Source organism: Protopterus annectens, chromosome 12.part0, assembly GCF_019279795.1.
Source record: "Protopterus annectens isolate FY-2018-M chromosome 12.part0, PAN1.0, whole genome shotgun sequence".
Lineage (NCBI taxonomy): Eukaryota > Metazoa > Chordata > Ceratodontiformes > Protopteridae > Protopterus > Protopterus annectens.
The window spans coordinates 1,240,605,607-1,240,626,500 of record NC_056746.1 but is presented as its reverse complement, the minus strand read 5'-3'; positions in this window follow the sequence as shown (position 1 = coordinate 1,240,626,500).

The following is a 20,894-nucleotide window of genomic DNA, read 5'->3' as shown; positions in this document are numbered from 1 at the left end:
AGCACATTTTCTTGGGTTCAAGGGTTCACATGGCCGGGAGAGAGTATGTGATAAATGGCAGATTACATTATTAAAGTCTTGTCGTTGGTGTTCCAAGTCTGCTGGCTGAGTTTGTTATTGCCACTTTCTGGTTTTTGCTTTGGTTTTTCGTTATTTGGTATTAGTAGCATATTGTTATACATTTCATCATGTTACATGTATCAGTAGCTGCATTTCATAGTGTTACATATATCAGAAGTATATTGCTCTGCATGTCATAGTGTTACATGTATCAGAAGCATATTGTTTTGCATTTCATAGTGTTACATGTAAGAGTAGCATATTTTTCTGCATTTCATACAGTGTTACATGTATCAGTAGCATAATGTTCCTCATTTTATCATGTTACATGTATCATTAGCATATTGTTCTGCATTTTATACAGTGTTACATGTATCAGTAGCTGCATTTGATAGTGTTGCATGTATCAGAAGCATATTGTTCAGTATTTTATCGAATTGTATGTATCTTTACCATATGGTTCTGCATTTCATAGTGTTACATGCATCAGAAGCTGCATTCCATAGTTTTGCATGTATCAGAAGCATATTGTTCTGCATTTTATTGTGTTATATGTATCAGTATCATATTCTTCTGCATTTCATACAGTGTTACATGTATCAGTAGCATATTCTTCTGCATTTCATACAGTGTTGCATGTATCAGTAGCTTATTGTTCTGCATTTCGTACAGTGTTATATGTATCAGAAGCATATTGTTCTGCATTTTATCATATTACATGTATCAGTAGCATATTGTTCTGCATTTTATCATGTTACATGTATCAGTAGCATATTGTTCTGCATTTTATACTGCTACATGTATTAGTAGCATATTGTTCTGCATTTTATAGAGTTACATTTTTTGGAGAAGGTTCCCTGCACCCTAGTAAGCAGGGGTCTGCATGCAGTTGGAACATGTCTGATTGAAGACTGCTGGGGTAGGGCTCCGTTTTGAGCTTTTTTCTGGTTAATTGGATAACTTGTTTAAATCAGTTTGTTCGTTTTCTATTATTTTATTTATATATATATATATATATATATATATATATATATATATATATATATATAAAAGAAATTGCACTTTATTCATCTGCTTTTACTGTATTTGTGTTTCTTCCCACTTTATTACTGGGGGCATTGACTACAACTCTGATATGCGATATATAACAATAAGTATCCTTTTCTTGCTTTAAAACAGTTTTTTTGAGTGTATCTGCTTTATTTTCTGAAAAACAAATATTTGTTTCCATCCTTTCTAAGCTAGTATAGTCCAGTTTTCAAGTTAGTGCTGAATTCAGGGCTGTGTTACAAATCTCTGTGTTTGCCCATACCTTATTTGGATAGAAGGAAGTTTCTCTGTTCACCTGTGAGAGAGGGGAGCTTTGAGCAGCCTATCTGTCCCTGGAGGAGTGGTGTCAGCCCAGAAATTAGTAGTTTATTGGCCATTTTGGGCTAATTTCTATCTCTTTCAATTCCCTGCTATAAATACCATATTTTCCTGGTTTTGCATGCCAGGCAGCACCGGTTAGCTAGGGTAAAACTATTCCCAGCTCTGTAAAGTATCCTCTTCAATTTTTCCCTTGGAACTAGACAAACTTTCAACGTAAGCACTCAAGCCATTCATTTCTCAGCCCGGCACTTGCTCAAAACTTATAGCAAGCACTTATAAACCCTAGCACTAGGCCCTCCTGCACTGTACAGTAGAACAAGGCTCTCTATTTGACCTTACCAGGCATCCAGTAAAACAGTTCACTATACCTATCCAGGCATGTCCAAATAGCAGTTTCAAGTGCACACTTCAGTCCAACTGGTGAATCTGGGCATTTTGAGGCAATGTTACAACTACCTCATGTACACAGACAACCCCCTCCTCCAACCACAAACACTAATACATGCGAGCGATGCAGTTACACAGCCAAACTAGAGTCTAAGCTCTGTCAACCCAAGACTGGATCAGACAGTCAAGAGGAGAAGGGAAATACTTGCATCACACCACCAGTCTTACATAGACCCATTAAACCAGCACTGGCAAAAACACACATAAATACATGGAAACATACTCGGAGGCTCTAAATAAAAATCTGCAGAACCAACAGAGACCTCCAAAGCAAACATCCAAGCAACCTCCACCCCCAACACAAACCATGAAACACATACTTCACAAAACCAGTGTGCCATGCAATCACAGCCCTTAAGGCAAAATAACATACCCAACATACTAGTAATAGGTGACTCTATAGTTAGGCACACTGACGTCCTACTCACTAGGCTGAATAAGGTGAAGGTTACTGTTAGCTACCTGTCAGGTGCCAGGATCTGCCACATAACACAAGCACTCAGGTCACTCCAGAACAAGTACAAATATGACTCTGTCATTGTCCATGTTGGTGTGAATGACCTGAGCCATACCTCTCTAGACCACATGAAAAGAGACATGGAAGAGCTCTTTGATCGTGTTGCGCAGGCCGGTATGACCCTGAGTAGCATCCTGCCCTCACCAAGAATACCACGGTATAAAGAAAATATTCTCAATTTCAACAATTGACTAAGTTTCTGGTATCATTCAAAGGGGATCCAGTGTCTGTCTGCCTGGGATGATATGCTCAACAAGCCACGCTGCTTCACTAGAGACGGCTTGCACCTGTCACTCTTAGGCTTTAAAATACTTGCCAAGGCTCTTGCCACCCCCATAGTGCCTTTTTTAGGCAAGGCCGAAAAGACAAACCCACCACCGTAAATAGCACAAATAACAAAAAAACTGAGGGTAATGCTACTCAATGCCAGACGTCTAAACCTCAAAATGCATGCACTCGATGCACTCCTCAGTATGGAGAAAATTGATATATGTGCAGTAACAGAAACCTGGTTTAAGGCTCCAGAGAGAACCCCAGCACTACCAGGCTACAACTCATACCATACATTCCGGCCACAGAACCCAAACCAAAATACAAAAGGCGGGGGCGTATCCATATTCATCAAGGATACCCACACCTCCAGGTTAGTGGCACAGCACGATGCTTCAGAGATCATCCACATGCAACTAACAATGGGCAAAACTGCAATTCACGTTGTAGCTTGCTACAGATCACCCACCATGTCGCAGGACCCTCATTCCGCATTTCTGGAAACACTGGGAAACATAAAGGTCCTGCCAAACACCCTAATATTGGGTGATTTCAATTACCCAAACATTAACTGGGAGAACTACTCAAGTACCATCCCCCTTGCCCAACCTTTCCTAGAATTTATGAACTCAAATGCCCTGGTTCAGCTGGTCAACACTCCCACCAGAGGTGGCAACATATTGGACCTGGTCATCAGCAACATGAGCGACCGATGTTCCACACCAGAGGTCAACCCCTCACTGGTTAGATCTGACCATAAACAAATCACTTTGGATATCCATATTTCACCCCCACCCCCGGACAAGAAAGCCATCATGAAAAACTTTTCAAAAGCAAACTTCACATTACTTAAGACCGAGGTGGAAAGTTTCAAAGCCCCCATGCTGAAGGATAACATTGTCCAAGCTGCAAAATCCTTTACTAATGCATTCTACGGGCAGCTACAAGAATGCATGGATCGTGCCATCCCAAGCAAAACCAAGACTCACACCTCCAAGAAAAGGAAACCAGTCTGGTGGACTCCTGCCATAAACAAGCTACACAATAGAAGGAGGAAACTAGTACAGAAAAGAGTAAAATCCCAAGAAGGGAAGACATCCCTGATCAGTATAAGCAAGAAACTATGATCCCTCATAAAATCATCCAAGGTGAGCTTTGAAAGAAAAATTGACAAGGACTCCAAAGATAACCTCAAGGCATTCTTTAGCTATGTTAAGAAACTAAGTGGCGATGCTCAGATCTGCTCAGAGTTATTGCAGAATGGCATAAAATACACTGAACCAACTGATATCACCAACATCCTGGCAGACAGGTTCAGTGCAAACTTCACCCCCTCTCACCCCCAAAAGGGCCCATAACCATACCAGAAGAATGTAAAGTCCCTGAAATCACAGACACTCATGTTACAACAACCTTCTCCAAAGCCAAAAACGCAGCATCAATGGGACTGGACAGTGTCCCAGGCTGCGTCCTACATGAGCTCAAAGATGAACTAACCCCTCACCTAAACACACTGTTCAAATTCAGCCTCTCCACAGGCCACATACCCATAGAGTGGCACACAGCAATGATTATTCCACTCCACAAAGGTGGAGCCACAACAGACCCCCGGGAACTATCGCCCTGTAAGCCTGATTAGCTTGGTCTGCAAGGCTATGGAGTGCATCATCATGGAACTCATTAACAGAGACATTGGGAACCTCCAAACACTGGACACTACCCAGTTTGGCTTTGTTAAGGGCAGATCATGCCTCCTAAACCTGGTGGACTTCTTTGAAACAGTTACCAAGGCTATAGATGAGGGAAAGGTGGTACACACAACCTACCTTGACCTCGCTAAGGCCTTCGACACAATTCCTCATTCTGGTATTATAGACAAGCTCACCATCCTGAACATAAACCCCTATGTCACAAGATGGGTTGCCAACTGGCTCACAGACAGAACCCACATGGTGAGAGTTGCGGGAGCTAAATCCGACTCTAAACCGGTTACAAGTGGCATTCCCCAGGGCTCAGTCCAAGAACCCCTCCTATTCGGCATATACTTCTCAGAGGTACAGGCAAGAACATGATGACTATGGCTGACCAGGTTCACAGATGACTGCAAACTAGGGGCTATAATTGACACTCTGGCTGACACAGACATCCTCCAAAAGGGTCTCACTGAGACGGATACCTGGTGTCAAAATCATGGCCTCAAGCTAAATGCCAAAAAGTGCATAGTCATCCCCTTTGGAAAAAACAAAGTACCCACAAACTACCACATAGGTGGTAGTCCCCTAAATACAGAAGATGTAATAAGGGATCTTGGGACCCAAGTAGAGAGTAATCTCACCTTTGATAATCACATTGCCAAAGTGGTTAGAAAATCCTTCTACATGGCCCACCTAATCACAAAAGACTTTGCCTCCAGATCAAAAGAGGCCATTGTGCCCCTCTACCCATCACTCATCAGACCGATCTTAGAGTACAACGCCCCATTTGGGATGTACCTTACAAGACACCTGCAACAGATGGAAAGACCTCAGATGTACCTCTCGAAGAGGATCAATGGCCTCAAACAGATGCCTTATGCAGCTCGAATGAAAAAACTCCAGTTGTACTGCAGCTCGAATGAAAAAACTCCAGTTGTACTGGGTTGCATACTGCCTACTCACAGGTGATCTCTGCCTGACATACAAGGCCATGTCCAACCCAGAATTGATGGACATGCTCCACCTAAAGAAAGCCGTATCCCCTCGAGCCACATACTCTAGGGATCTAAACCTCACCAGAACAATAAATACGACATGCTGGAGGGATAGATTCCTGTCCCAGAGACTTCCAATGCTTTGGAACAAGATCCCAGTCTACATTAGGCAGAGCTCTTCACTAACACTCTTCAAAAGAAACCTTGACGAGTGGATGGGATTTACCTCAGGGATCACTTCAGTGGCTCTGCTGGACAGAGGCACAGGGAACTAATCTAAGGGTGTGGCGAAAGCCAACACATTCTGGCAAGGCTTATAAATGCCTTCAGGCAGATAGCCTAGTAGCCACCTATGAACCTATGAAAATGTATCAGAAACATAATGTTCTGCATTTTATTGTGTTACATGTAGCAGTAGCATATTGTTTTGCATTTTATTGTGTTACATGTAGCAGTAGCTGTATTTCATACAGTGTTACATGCAAAGTAACATATTGCTAGGCATTTTGTAGTGTTACATGTATCATTAGCATATTGTTCTGCATTTCATCATGTTACATGTATCAGTAGCTGCATTTCAAGGTGTTACATGTATCAGAAGAATATTGTTCTGCATGTCATGGTGTTACATGTATCAGAAGCATATTGTTCTGCATTTTATAGTGTTACATGTATCAGTAGCATATTGTTCTGCATTTTATCGTGTTACATGTATTAGTAGTATATTGTTCTGCATTTCATACAGTGTTATAAGTATCAGTAGCAAATTGTTCTGCATTTCCTATAGTGTAACATGTACCAGTAGCTGCATTTCATAGTGCTACATGTATCAGTAGCATATTGTTCTGCATTTTATCGTGTTACATGTATCAGTAGCATATTGTTCTGCATTTCAGACAGTGTTATAAGTATCAGTAGCAAATTGTTCTGCATTTCCTATAGTGTTACATGTACCAGTAGCTGCATTTCATAGTGCTACATGTATCAGTAGCATATTGTTCTGCATTTCATAGTGTTACATGTATCAGTAGCATATTGTTCTGCATTTTATCATGTTACATGTATCAGTAGCATATTGTTCTGCATTTTATCATGTTACATGTATCAGTAGCATGTAGTTCTGCATTTCAAATAGTGTTACATGTATCAGTGTCTGCATTTCATAGTGTTACATATATCAGAAGCATATTGTTCTGCATTTTATTGTGTTATATGTATCAGTAGCATATAGTTCTGCATTTCCTAATGTTACAGGTATCAGAAGCATATTGTTCTGCATTTTATCATGTAACATGTATCAGTAGCATATTCTCCTGCATCTTATCATGTTACATGTATCAGAAACATATTGTTCTGCATTTTATTGTGTTACATGTAGCAGTAGAATATTGTTTTGCATTTTATCATGTTACATGTAGCAGTAGCTGTATTTCATACAGTGTTAAATGTATCAGTGGCATATTGTTCTGTATTTTGTAGTGTTACATGTATCATTGGTGTATTGTTTTGGATTTCATCATGTTACATGTATAACTAGCTGCATTTCATAGTGTTACATGTATCAGAACTATATTGTTCTGCAAGTCATAGTGTTACATGTATCAGAAGCATGTTATTCTGCATTTCATAGTGTTACATGTATGAGTAGCATATTCTTCTGCATTTCATAATGTGTTACATATATCAGTAGCATATTGTACTGCACTTTATTGTGTTACATGTATCAGTAGAATATTGTTCTGCATTTCATACACTGTTACATGTATCAGTAGCTGCATTTCATAGTGTTGCATGTGTCAGAAGCATATTGTTCAGCATTTTATTGTATTGCATGCATTAGTACTATATGGTTCAGCATTTCATAGTGTTACTTGTATCAGAAGCTGCATTCCATAGTTTTGCATGTAGCAGTAGCATATTGTTCTGCATTTTGTAGTGTTACATGCATCAGAACCATATTGTTCTGCATTTTATCATATTACATGTATCAGTAGCATATTTCTCTGCATTTTATCATATTACATGTATCAGTAGCATATTGTTCTGCATTTTGTAGTGTTATATATATATCAGTAGCATATTGTTCTGCATTTTATTGTGTTATATGTATCAGTAGCATATTTTTCTGCATTTCATACACTTACATGTATCAGCATATTGTTCTGCATTTCGTACAGTGTTACATGTATCAAAAGCATATTGTGCTGCATTTTATCATATTACATGCATCAGTAGCATATTGTTCTGCATTTTATCGTGTTACATGCATCAGTATCATACAGTTCTACAGTTTATCATGTTACATTTAATAGAAGCATATTGTTCTGCATTTTATCGTGTTACGTGTATTAATAGCATATTGCTCTGCATTTTATCATGTTACATTTATCTGAAGCATATTGTTCTGCTTTTTGTCATGTTACATGTAACAGTAACATATTGTTCTGCATTTTATCATGTTACATGTAGCAGTAGCATATTATTCTGCATTTTATACAGTGTTACATCTATTAGTAGCATATTATTCTGCACTTCATGTAGTGTTACATGTATCAGTAGCTGCATTTCATAGTGTTACATGTATCAGTAGCATATTGTTAAGCATTTTGTTGTGTTACATGTATCAGAAGCATATTGTTCTGCATTTCATAATGTTACATGTACCGGTAGCATATCAATCTGCATTTTATCATGTTACTTGTATCAATAGCATATTGTTCTGAATTTTATCGTGTTGTATGAATCAGTAGCATATATTTTTTGCATTTCATATAGTGTTACATGTATCAGTTGCTGCATTTCATAGTTTTACATATATCAGAAGCATATTTTTTGGCATTTTCTCATGTTACATGTATCAGTAGCATATTGTTCTGCATTTCCTCATGTTACATGTATCAGAAGTATATTGTTCTGCATTTTACCATGCTACATGTATCAGTAGCATATTTTCCTGCAATTTATCATGTTACATGTATCAGAAAAATATTGTTCTGAATTTTTTTGTGTTACATGTAGCAGTAGCATATTGTTTTGCATTTTATCATGTTACCTGTCACAGTAGCTGTATTTCATACAGTGCTACATGTATAAGTAGCATATTGTTCTGAATTTTGTAGTGTTACATATCATTAGCATATTTGTCTGCATTTCATCATGTTACATGTATCAGTAGCTGCATTTCATAGTGTTTCATGTATAAGAAGCATATTGCTCTGCATGTTATAGTGTTACATGTATCAGAAGCATATTGTTCTGCATTTCATAGTGTTTCATGTATGAGTAGCATATTTTTCTGGATATCATAATGTGTTAAATGTATCAGTAACATTGTTCTGCATTTTATAGTGTTACATGTACCAGTAGCATATTGTTCTGCATTTCATACAATGTTACATGTATCAGTAGCTGCATTTCATAGTGTTGCTTGTATCAAAAGCATATTATTCGGCATTTGATTGTATTACATGTATCAGTACCATATGGTTCTGCATTTCATAGTGTTACATGTATCAGAAGCTGCATTCCATAGTTTTACATGTATCAGAAGCATATTGTTCTGCATTTTATCTGTTATATTTATCAGTACCATATTCTTCTGCATTTCATACAGTGTTACATTGTTCTGCATTTTATAGATTTACATGTATCAGAAGCATATTGTTCTGCATTCACATGTGTTACATCTATCAGTAGCAGCATTTCATAGTTACATGTATTAGTAGCATATTGTTCTGCAATTTGTACAGTGTTTCATGTATCAGTAGCTTCTTGTTCTTCATGTTATCATGTTACATGTATCAGAGCTGCATTTCATTGTGTTATATGTATCAACAGCATATTGTTTTCATATATTTCATATACTGTCACGTATCAGTATCTTCATTTCATAGTATCTCACGTATCAAAAGCATATTGTTCTGCATTTTATCCTGTTACAGGTATCAGTAGCATATTGTTCTGCATTTCATACAGTGTTACATGTATGAGTAGCATATTTTTCTGCATTTCATACAATGTTACAAGTATGAGTAGCATATTATTCTGCATTTTATTATGTTACATATATCAGTAGCATATTGTTCTGCATTTTATTGCATTATATGTTTCAGTAGCATATTCTTCTGCATTTCATACAGTTTAACATGTATCAGTAGCATATTGTTCTGCATTTCGTACAGTATTACATGTATCAGAAGCATATTGTTCTGCGTTTTATCTTATTACATGTATCAATAGCATATTGTTCTGCATTTTATCTTATTACATGTATCAATAGCATATATTTCTGCATTTTATAGTGTTACATATATCAGTAGCATATTGCTCTGCATTTTATAGTGTTACATGTATCAGAAACATATTTTTCTGCATTTTATTGAGTTACATGGAGCAATAGCATATTGTTTTGCATTTTAACATGTTACATGTAGCAGTGTTACATGTATCAGTAGCATATTGTTCTGCATTTTGTAGTTTTACATGTATCATTAGCATATTGTTCGGCATTTTATAGTGTTACATGTATCAGGCGCTGCATTCCATAGTTTTACATGTATCAGAAGCATATTGTTTTGCATTTTATTATGTCATATGTATCAGTAGCATATTGTTCTGCATTTCACACAGTGTTACATGTATCAGAAGCCTATTGTTCTGTATTTTATCATATTACATGTATCAGTAGCATATTGTTCTGCATTTTATCATGTTGCATGTATCAGTATTAATTGTTCTGCATTTTATAGTTTTACCTGTATTAGAAGCATATTGTTCTGCATTCTATTGTTACATGTATCAGTAGCTGCATTTCATAGTGTTACATGTATCAGTAGCATATTGTTCTGCATTTTGTACAGTGTTTCATGTGTCAGTAGCTTCTTGTTCTGCATGTTATCATGTTACATGTATCAGTAGCTGCATTTCATTGTGTTATATGTATCAGTAGCACATTGTTCTGCATTTTATATTGTTACATGTATCAGTAGCATATTGTTCTGCAATTCATACAGTGTTACATGTATCAATAGCATATTGTTCTGCATTTTATCATGTTACGTGTATGAGTAGCATATTGTTCTGCATTTTATAGTATTACATGTATCAGAAGCATATTGTTTTCGTATATTTCATATAGTGTCACATGTATCAGTATCTTCATTTCATAGTATCTCACGTATCAAAAGCATATTGTTCTGCATTTTATCCTGTTACAGGTATCAGTAGCATATTGTTCTGCATTTCATACAGTGTTACATGTATGAGTAGCATATTTTTCTGCATTTCATGCAATATTACATGTATGAGTAGCATATTATTCTGCATTTTATTGTGTTACATATATCAGTAGCATATTGTTCTGCATTTTATTGCGTTATATGTTTCAATAGCATATTCTTCTGGTTTTCATACAGTGTTTCATGTATCAGTAGCATATTTTTCTGCATTTTATACAGTGTTACATGTATCAGAAGCATATTGTTCTGCATTTTATCATATTACATGTATCAGTAGCATATTGTTCTGCATTTTATCTTATTACATGCATCAGTAGCACATTGTTCTGCATTTTATAGTGTTACATATATCAGTAGCATATTGTTCTGCATTTTATAGTGTTATATGTATCATAAACATATTTTTCAGCATTTTATTGAGTTACATGGAGCAATAGCACATTGTTTTGCATTTTATCATGTTACATGTAACAGCAGCTGTATTTTATACAGTGTTACATGTATCAGTAGCATATTGTTCTGCATTTTGTAGTGATACATGTATCATTAGCATATTGTTCGGCATTTCATTGTGTTACATGTATCAGACGCTACATTCCATAGTTTTACATGTATCAGTAGCATATTTTTCTGCATTTCATACAGTGTTACATGTATCAGAAGCATATTGTTCTGTATTTTATCATATTACATGCATCAGTAGCATATTGTTCTGCATTTTCTCATGTTGCATGTATTAGTTGCATATTGTTCTGCATTTTACAGTTTTACCTGTATCAGAAGCATATTGTTCTGCATTCTATTGTGTTACATGTATCAGTAGCTGCATTTCATAGTGTTACATGTATCAGTAGCATATTGCTCTGCATTTTGTACAGTGTTTCATGTATCAGTAGCTTCTTGTTCTGCATGTTATCATGTTACATGTATCAGTACTGCATTTCATTGTGTTATATGTATCAGTAGCATATTGTTCTGCATTTTATAGTGTTACATGTATCAGTAGCATATTGTTCTGCAATTCATACAGTGTTACATGTATCAATGCCATATTGTTCTGCATTTCATATAGTGTTACATGTATCAAAAGCATATTGTTCTGCATTTTATCATGTTACTTGTATCAAAAGCATATTGTTTTACATTTGATAGTGTTACATGTATCAGAAGCATATTGTTTTCATATATTTTATATAGTGTCACATGTACCAATATCTTCATTTCATAGTATCTCACGTATCAAAAGCTTATTGTTCTGCATTTTATCCTGTTACAGGTATCAGTAGCATATTGTTCTGCATTTCATAAAGTGTTACATGTATGAGTAGTATATTTTTCTGCATTTCATACAATGTTACATGTATGAGTAGCATATTATTCTGCATTTTATTGTGTTACATGTATCAGTAGCATATTGTTCTGCATTTTATTGTTTTATATGTTTCAGTAGCATATTCTTCTGCATTTCATACAGTGTTACATGTATCAGTAGCATATTTTTCTGCATTTCATACAGTGTTACATGTATCAGAAGCATATTGTTCTGCATTTTATCATATTGCATGTATCAGTAGCATATTGTTCTGCATTTTATCTTATTACATGTATCAGTAGCATATTATTCTGCATTTTATAGTGTTACATATATCAGTAGCATATTGTTCTGCATTTTATAGTGTTACATGTATCAGAAACATATTGTTCTGCATTTTATTGAGTTACATGTAGCAATAGCATATTGTTTTGCATTTTATCATGTTACATGGAGCAGCAGCTGTATTTTATACAGTGTTACATGTATTAGTAGCATATTGTTCTGCATTTTGTAGTGCTACATGCATCATTAGCATATTGTTCAGCATTTCATTGTGTTACATGTATCAGATGCTGCATTCCATTGTTTTACATGTATCAGAAGCATATTCTGCATTTAGTTGTGTTATATGTATCAGTAGCATATTCTTCTGCATTTCATACAGTGTTACATGTATCAGAAGCATATTGTTCTGTATTTTATCATATTACATGTATCAGTAGCATATGGTTCTCCATTTTATCATGTTACATGTATCAGTAGCATATTGTTCTGCATTTTATAGTTTTACCTGTATCAGAAGCATACTGTTTTGTATTCTATTGTGTTACATGTATCAGTAGCATATTGTTCTGCATTTTATACAGGTTTCATTTATTTTATTTATTTTTATTTTACATTTGATGACCGGGCTAGTCTAACTGGATATATGTCCATTTTCAGTAGAGGCCCGGGGAGAAAAGCTCCAATGGAATATTACATTGTTTATACAGAATAGACCATACAAGATTAGAATTTAAAAAACAAAGTTAGACAATATATGCAATGTACAACTATGATAGGAGGAAACAAGGAGAAAAAAGTCCTAATGTCTTTATACAAAGAAATAATAATAAAAAAAAAAAATATATATATATATATATATATATATATATATATATATATATATATTTTTTTTTTTTTTTGTTACCGTGGTTGTACTGTGTATATGAGATAACATTTCACTACATAGATATTAAGAAATGGAAAGTTATGAGGGTGTAGGGTAAGAAAAAGAGACAGAGTAAGAGGGAAAGTTAATCTGGGTTGGTACAGGGGCAAAGCCATTGACTATTGAGATGGATAGTTAGTTGTCTTTTAAAAAGTGAGAGTGTAGACAAAGATGTGATATCAGAAGGTAGTTTGTTCCACATTTTTCCAACAGAGTTGGAAAAGAGGCAGTCTCCTGCTCAGTTATTAGGTTTGGGAGTATAAATCAGTAGTTTGTTTGAGGAGCGTAGCTGTTTCATGTTCTTGTAAGGTGTAACAAGGTTAGAGAGTATTGGTATTTTAGTTGGTTGGTGTAGAATTTTGTGAGCTATTAAGAGCTGTTGAAGTATTAATTTGTTGGTAAATTCAAGCCAACCTAGTTGTCTTAGGTTCAGGCAGTGGTGAGTTCGAAGCTGGGATCCTGTAGCGAATCTAGCAATATTATAGTAGGATGTAGCAAGTTTCTTCAGGTTGCTTTTGGAGAGATTAGTATAGATGGGGGAAGCATATAGAAGAGTAGAGATGAGGTGAGATCTAGCTAAGATGATTCTTGTTTCATGTGTAAGGAAGGGTTTGATTCTGTAGAGGGAACCAATTTTTTTGTTAACTACTTTTATTGTGTTGTTGATGTGTGAGTCAAAGCTTAGATTGTTGTCAACAGTTATTCCTAGTAATTTTGTTGTTGAGTCAGGAGAAATGAGAGTGCTATCAGTGGATGTGAGAGAGAAATGAAGTGGTGTACATTTACGGGTAGGTGGGAACAGTAACAGTTTGGTTTTCTTGGGGTTGAGGAGAAGGCAACGATCAGAGAACCATTTTTCAACAGAAGAAAAGGCTTTTTGGGTAAGAGACTGAAGTTCATTTTGAGAGGTGGCAGTGCAGATTATAGTAGAATCATCTGCATATTGTATGCAAGTGGTGTTAGGGATAGCTGATTGGAGGTTATTAATAAAGATTGAAAATAAGAGGGGGCCTAGGATAGACCCTTGAGGTACGCCTAAAGAGATAGGTAGGAGATTAGATAGTGAATTCTTCCAGAGTACTGCCTGCTGATGGTTGTCAAGATAAGATGTGAACCAAGTTAAGGAAGGGGTGTCAAGTGAGAGAGATTTTAGTATGTGTAGGAGGAGTTTATGATTAACCATGTCGAAGGCTTTAGATAAGTCAATGAAGATTGAAGATGATAGATAATTGTTGTTGCGGTTGTTGGTAAAGGAGAGTAAGGCAGTGGTAGTACTGTGGGAAGGTCTGAATCCATGCTGGCTGTTAGCAAGTAGACTGTTTTGGAGAAGGTGGTTAAGAAGTTGTTTGTGGATACATTTCTCCATAATTTTGGCTAGAGGTGATAGTAGTGCTATTGGGCGATAGTTTGAAAGGTCATTACATTTTCCCCCTTTGTGTAGTGGGATAATGTGAGATATCTTCCAGACAGAAGGGAAGATTCCTTCATTAATAGATCTATTTATTAGAATAGAAATAGGTTAAGCAATGGCTTTGGCTCCAATTTGCAAGAATTCAGCAGGAAGTTTGTCTGCAGAGGGGGTGGTAGGTTTAAGTTTTTGGAGCAGAGGTGAGACAAAGGACGTAGATATAGATTGTAAGTGAAGAGTAGGAGGAGTATTTGTGGTAGGTAAGAGTAGTTTAAAAGTATCAGGAGATAGGTGACTAGCAAGAGTTTGGATGGTATTAGTTAGTGAAGAAAGAATTGAAGTCATTGGGAATTTGTGTGGGATTGTCTGGGTTAGAGTCCTGAGGGTTGGGTGTGATAGACTGGCTTGGGGATAAGAGATTATTTATACTTGCCAAGAATTTTTCAGGTTCATTTTTGGAGGTTTGTTATAATTGAAGGTAGTAGTTCTTTTTGTCTGTCAGTATGGCTTTTTTTGTACTATTCCGAAGCTCTTTGAAGTATTGGTGGCCTGATAGGGTTTTTGTGGTATGCCATTTTGCCCAAGATTTGTTTCTGAGAATTATTTTTTGCCTGGTACTGTTGGTCAGCCAGGGTGCTGCTTTAGCTTTGGTTCTAATTGTACGACTTGGGGAATGGTGATCCAGGATAGACAAGAAAGTGGAATTAAAGTAATCTACTGCCTCGTTAAGTGGGAGATATTTTATTGGGACCAATTACATAGTCTTAACTCAGTTAGAAAATGCTCAATGTTAAATTGCTTTTTGGACCATAAGGTTCTGTAGGTAGTAGGTAAGATTAGGTTGGTTTTATGTCTAATAATATATGTTAATGAGTGGTCACTTAGGTCTTCTGGTAGGGTACCTGCTTGGTAGTTCTGTTGGGGAGTATTAGTGAGGATCCAGTCTAAGGTGGTTTCATTATTGTTGGTTTTGTTAGTTCTAGTAGGACTATTGGTGAGTTGTATGAAGCCATAGAGGTTTATATGGGAGGTAGGATTTGTATTGTTACAGGTAAACCAATCAATGTTAAAGTCACCTAAGACAATGTTTCTTGTGGGAGGTTGGTGGAGAGTGAACTGAGGATACATTCAAGGGTATTAATGTTATTTCCTGGAGGGATATAAGCACAAATGATATTTATAGCTTTGGAAGTGTTGACTTGAAGTTTGGAGCTGATTATTTCAGCATTATTTTCTACGGTAAGAGTCAGATTGAGATTACTACGCTGGAATTTTGTTTTGTATACAATTGCTACCCCTCCACCCTTTTTGGCAGTGCGATCAAGTCTAATGATGCTATACCCAGGTGGAGTGATTTCATTGTCTTTAATGGTTGGCTTGAGCCATGTTTCAGTTAAACATAAAATGTCAAATTGATGGATTTCTAGGAGGGCATGGACTTGAGTGATTTTACTGCAAATACTTCGTATGTTTAGATGGGCAATAGTGAGAGAGTTGCTAGATATGGAAGATAATAGAGAATGAGGTTTGTCCTGTTTTTTGTGGACATTGGTATTGGTATGGTGTGGGCCAGGGTTAGGATAAATATCTCCGTCCAATAGTGAGTGGAGGAGTTTATAATATTTTGCTAGGGGAAGTTTGTAAATACAGTTAAGTACTTTCCTAGTTTTTAGTTTGCTTGATTTGAAGTGTGCTAGTCTGTGATATTTAACTAGTGGGTAGTTAGGCTGATAGGTGAGATTTAAGAAGGTGAGAGAGAAAAGAGATATAGATGTAGAGGTATATTTAGAGGGAAAAGGAAGAGAAGAGTTAAGTGGGTATTCGTAGGATGTAAAGAGGTAAGTAGTGACAAGAAAGATAGAAGTGATAAGGAGATAAGTAATTTAAGTTGTGAAGGAAAGAAAGTTGTACACATTGTAATGATAGGGATAGTGAACAAAGGGATGAGCAGTAGAGTATGGGTACAGATGGGGAAGGGTAGGAAGATTAGGTAAGAAGGGGAGGAGCTAGATATGTTAATTAGTGGGTGTGTGGTACACTTCAGAGGTTCGAAGTGGATTATTGAGTTAACAATTTGAGTGGATTGAAGAAGATAGGGGAGTGTCTACTAGATGAATAAGTGTAGGACCACTGGGGCGGGTTGGAATTCGGGGCAGGGTAGGGGAGCGGAGTGAGCCCGCAGGGCGAACGGAGTGGGTTCAGACAGGTGAGCAAGAAGTTAGCAAAAACCGAACAGTAAGCAGCTAACTGCTGTGTACCTTAGTATGGAAGGAGTAGGTCTAGGAGGATAGGTGATAGTGGACATGGAGGTAAGTGGTAGTAGAGAGGAAAGGCAAGAGAGAGTAGCAATGAGATAGGGCAGGAAGCCAGTTCACCAGCAAGGGATAGAGCGTTGGCTTCTTTAGATACCAGGAAAGGGGGTAAGATTTAGGTGCTAACCTGGTTTAGAATGGTATCAAGTGGACAGAAAGAGTTACCAACAGAGGCAGGTGGGCAGAGAGAAATTTATCAAGGTTTGGGAAGACTCCTAGGGATAGTAGCAGGAGGAGGCACAAGAGTGACAAAAGCTTCTAATCGCTAGGGGATAAAAAGGGAGGAATAGCTGCTAGGTATCCTGGCTGAGTTAACATCTAGTACGTACACTAGATATGTACAAGTGTTTATAAATTACCACTTTATTTGATATCACATACTTTCTTGCCTCCTTGTAAACAGGGTTCAATAAGCAGGATGGCAAGTCTTTAAGGTATAGAGGAGTTGTAAGGATGTGGTTTTCATGTATCATTAGCTTCTTGTTCTGCATGTTATCATGTTACATGTATCAGTAGCTGCATTTCATTGTGTTATATGTATAAGTAGCATATTGTTCTGCAATTTATAGTGTTAAATGTATCAGTAGCATATTGTTCTGCATTTTATAGTGTTAAATGTATCAGTAGCTTATTGTTCTGCAATTCATACAGTGTTACATGTATCAATAGCATATTGTTCTGCATTTCATATAGTGTTACATGTATCAAAAGCATATTGTTCTGCATTTTATCATGTTACATGTATGAGTAGCATATAGTTTTACATTTCATAGTGTTACATATATCAGAAGTGTATTGTTTTTGTATATTTCATATAGTGTCACATGTATCACTATCTTCATTTCATAGTATCTCATGTATCAAAAGCATATTGTTCTGCATTTTATCCTGTTACAGGTATCAGTAGCATATTGTTCTGCATTTCATACAGTCTTACATGCATGAGTAGCATATTTTTCTGCATTTCATGCAATATTACATGTATGAGTAGCATATTATTCTGTATTTTATTGTGTTACATGTATCAGTAGCATATTGTTCTGCATTTTATTGTTTTATATGTTTCAGTAGCATATTCTTCTGCATTTCATACAGTGCTACATGTATCAGTAGGATATTTTTCTGCATTTCGTACAGTGTTACATGTATCAGAAGCATATTGTTCTGCATTTTATCATATTGCACATATCAGTAGCATATTGTTCTGCATTTTATCTTATTACATGTATCAGTAGCATATTATTCTGCATTTTATAGTGTTACATATATCAGTAGCATATTGTTCTGCATTTTATAGTGTTACATGTATCAGAAACATATTGTTCTGCATTTTATTGAGTTACATGTAGCAATAGCATATTGTTTTGCATTTTATCATGTTACATGTAGCAGCAACTGTATTTTATACAGTGTTACATGTATCAGTAACATATTGTTCTGCATTTTGTAGTGTTATATGCACCATTAGCATATTGTTCAGCATTTCATTGTGTTACATGTATCAGATGCTGCATTCCATAGTTTTACATGTATCAGAAGCATATTCTGCATTTTGTTGTGTTATATGTATCAGTACAGAATTAGTCCAAAATAACAAAATATACACCAAACCCACAGACATTGCCAACATCCTAGCTGACAAGTTCAGCGCAAACTTGCCCCCCTCCCCACCAAAAGGGCAAATATCTATCCCAGCAGAGTGCTGCCCCCCTGACATCTCAGATGCTCAGGTAAGAGCGCCCTCTCCAAAGCAAAAAACACAGTATCAATGGGACCAGACGGTATCCCGGGCTGCATCCTACATGAACTCCAAGAACAGCTAAACCCAAACATAAAACTACTGTTCAATCTCAGCCTTACTACAGGATATGTACCCAAAGAGTGGCGTACAGCAACAGTGGTCCCTCTCCACAAAGGTGGTGCCTCAACGAACCCTGGAAACTATCACCCCATAAGCCTGACTAGCTTGGTCTGCAAAGCTATGGAAAGGATCATCATGGACCTCATAAATAAAGATATTGGGGACCTACAGACACTGGATCCTACCCAGTTTGGCTTTGTTAAGGGCAGATCCTGCATCTTAAACCTGGTCAATTTCTTTGAAACAGTCACCAAGGCCATTGATGAGGGGAAGGTGGTCCACACAGCCTACCTGGACCTCGCAAAAGCCTTGGATACAATACCCCACTTGGGCATTATAGATAACCTCACCAGCTTAAATATAAACCCCTATGTCACTAGATGGGTTGCAAACTGGCTCAAGGACAGAACCCACATGGTTAGAATTGCTGGAGCCATGTCAGACTCCAAACCAGTTACAAGTGGCGTCCCACAAGGCTCAGTCCTGGGACCTCTCTTGTTCGGTATATATTTCTTGCAGGTACAGGCCAACACGGAAGGACTGTGGCTGACCAAGTTTGCAGATGACTGCAAACTGGGCGCCATAATCGACTCTCCAGCTGACACAAGCATCGTCCAAAAGGGCCTCATAAAAACAGACAACTGGTGCCAGAGCCATGGCCTCAAGCTAAACACCAAAAAGTGTATAGTCATCCCCTTTGGCAAAAACAAAGTACCCACAAATTACCACATAGGTGGTAATCCATTAAGTACAGAAGAAGTAATTAGGGACCTGAGGACCCAAGTTGATAGCAATCTCTCATTTGACAACCACGTGGCCAAAGTGGTTAGGAAAACATTTTATATAGCCCACCTAATCATGAAGGGATTCACATCTAGATCAGGGGAGGTCATCATGCCTCTTTACTCATCCCTCATCAGGCCCATAACTGAGTACAATGCCCCTTTTGGGATGTACCTTACCAGACACCTGCAGCAACTGGAAAGACCCCAAAAGTACCTCACCAAGAGGATCAAATGGCTCAAACAGATGCCATATGCTGCCCGATTAAAGAAACTCCAGCTCTACTCAATGGCATACTGTCTGCACAGAGGCGATCTGTGCCTGATGTATAAAGCCATGTCCAACCCGGAATTAATGGACATGCTGCACCTCAGAAAATCCAAATCTCATCGAGCTACGCGCTCAACAGACTTGAACCTCAGCACTGAAATAAATAGGACATGCTGGAGGGACAGATTCATAACCCAGAGGCTCCCTTCACTCTGGAATAAAATCCCAGTCCAGGTAAGGCAGAGTCCCTCATTGACTCTCTTCAAGAGGAATCTTGATGAGTGGATGGGAGATCATAGGGTTACCCCAGGTATCACTTCTGTGTCACTGTTAGACAGAGGCACAGTATACTAACCTCAAAAAAGGGCATAGCAAAATTAATTTAAAATGGGTGGCGAAAGCCAAACACACTCTGGCTTATAAATGCCCTTGGGCAGATAGCCTAGTATGAACCTATGAACCTATGAACCTAAGTAGCATATTCTTCTGCATTTCATACAGTGTTACATGTATCAGAAGCATATTGTTCTCCATTTTATCACGTTACATGTATCAGTAGCATATTGTTCTGCATTTTATAGTTTTACCTGTATCAGAAGCATATTGTTTTGCTTTCTATTGTGTTACATGTATCAGTAGCTGCATTTCATAGTGTTACATGTATCAGTAGCATATTGTTCTGCATTTTGTACAGTGTTTCATGTATCAGTAGCTTCTTGTTCTGCAGATTATCATGTTACATGTATCAGTAGCTGCATTTCATTGTGTTATATGTATCAGTAGCATATTGTTCTGCATTTTGTACAGTGTTTCATGTATCAGTAGCTTCTTGTTCTGCAGATTATCATGTTACATGTATCAGTAGCTGCATTTCATTGTGTTATATGTATCAGTAGCATATTGTTCTGCATTTTATAGTGTTACATGTATCAGTAGCATATTGTTCTGCAATTCATACAGTGTTACATGTATCAATAGCATATTGTTCTGCATTTCATATAGTGTTACATGTATCAAAAGCATATTGTTCTGCATTTTATCATGTCACATGTATGAGTAGCATATTGTTTTACATTTCATAGTGTTACATGAATCAGAAGTGTATTGTTTTCATATATTTCATATATTGTCACATGTATCAGCA